The sequence below is a fragment of the Elephantulus edwardii genome, unplaced genomic scaffold, assembly GCF_000299155.1.
Source record: "Elephantulus edwardii isolate Elephantulus edwardi_28Jun2011 unplaced genomic scaffold, EleEdw1.0 scaffold00467, whole genome shotgun sequence".
Lineage (NCBI taxonomy): Eukaryota > Metazoa > Chordata > Mammalia > Macroscelidea > Macroscelididae > Elephantulus > Elephantulus edwardii.
Window position 1 is genome coordinate 777,023 of NW_006400217.1, and position 2,058 is coordinate 779,080.

The following is a 2,058-nucleotide window of genomic DNA, read 5'->3' on the forward strand; positions in this document are numbered from 1 at the left end:
GCACATAACAACAACAACAACATGCTGTATAAAGCACAATGTAAATTATAAAGCCAATGATCAATAGTAATTATGTAAAGAACAAGGTAGGAAAAAATTGATGTGTTTATTTAAAACATGACATTGCCTATGTCAAGGGAGGCTAATTGTATTTTAAAAATTCGTTTACGTGAGAGACAAAGGAGAACACAAAACTGCAGGAGAAAAGGAGAAAAGTGAGGATATGTGCCTAGAGTGAGCTCTCTCAATTTCTTGTGGGGAGACGGGACTGAGGCATCCCTGGAGTTATATGACCCCTCCGTGGCTGTGGGGTCATCCCGGGGGCCAAATAGGACAAGAGAACTTCAAGCAGAGGAAAGAATTCTTGTAACTCTCTGAGCACAAAGGAGGCCTATAGCATTGGTGCCAGGTGTCTACATTAAGGTGAGATTCATACATGGCTTCAGTGCAGAACAGAGACCTTCAAGTACTTTGTTGTTTTTGTTATATGCCATCAAGTTATTTGCGACTCATAGCGACCCTACGTACAAGAGCCTTAAACGCCGTTCTATCCTGTGTCAAACTCGCTGTCTCAAACACATTCATTCCCACCACTCCACTCACAGAATCAATCCATCTCATTGAGAGTCTTCCTCTCCTGCGCCGTCCTTCCACTCTCCCAAACGTGATGTCCCTCTCCAAGTCCCTCCTTGCAACATGCCCAAAGTATGTCAGGCGAAACTTCAGAATCCTTGACTGCAGGGAACATTCTGGCTTCACACTCTCCAGGACAAACCTGTTTGTTCTCCTAGCAGTCCATGGTATATTCAGCACTCTTCTCCAGCACTACAACTCAAAGATATCAATTCTCTTTCTATCATCCCTATTCACGGTCCAACTCTCCGAAGCATAGCACATAATTTCAAAGACTATAGCCTGGATCAGGCACACCTTACTCTTCAGCCTGACATCGATGCACTTCAGTAATCTTGAGAGGTCCCTCACAGCTGACTTTCCCAATGCAATTCATCTCCTGATTTCCTGGCTGCTGTTACCAAGAGTGTTGACTGTGGAACTAAGTAAATGAAAACTGTTAACTATCTCAATCTCTTCACCACCCATACAGACGCTGCCAATTGGCACAGGGGTGAGAATCTTTGTTTTCTTGATATTGACCTTCAACCCATATTGAACACTATAGTCCCTGACCCTCTGCAGAAAGTGCTTCAGGTCCTCCTCAGTTTCAGCAAGCAGGGTTGTGTCATCTGCATAACACAAGTTATTGATGAGTCTTCCACCAATCCTGATGCCACATTCCTCTTCGTATAGCCCAGAATCTCGGATGATCTGTTCTGCATGCAGATTGAAAAGGTGTGGAGGCAAAATACATTCCTGACAGACCTCTTTCTTAATTTTGAACCATCCAGTCTCTCCCTGCTCTGTTCTGATGACTGCCTCTTGGTCCAAGTATAGGTTTCACATTAGCACAATCAAATTTTCTGGGATTCCCATTCTTCTCAGAGTCAGCCATAGCTTGTTGTTATCTACACAATCAAAAGCCTTTGCATAGTCAATGAAGCACAGATAGATATTCTTCTGGTATTCTCTGCTTTCTGCCAAGATCCATCTTACAATAGCTATAATATCACTAGTTCCACAACCTCTTCTAAAACCAGGCTGCACATCTGGCAGCTCTCTGTTGACATAGTGCTCCAAATGTTTTTGGATAATTTTCAGCGGAAACTTGCTTGCATGTGATATCAATGATATTGTTCGATGATTTTCACACTCTGTTGGGTCACCTTTCTTTAGAATGGGAATAAATATCCATCTCTTCCAGTCAGTTGGCCAGCTAGCTGACTGTCCTCCAGATTTCCTGGCACAACTTAGTGAGCACATCCAGGGCAGAATATGCTTGTTGAAATAAATCAAAGGGAAATGGGTATTGAATGTTGTAAACTAAAGTAGGAATGATTGGTGGTGGAGTAGGGAAGGGTGGATTTTTAAAAACAAACAAACAAACAAACAAACAAGCAAACAAACAAAAACCCCCAAACCAACCAAACATATAGCCGGGTG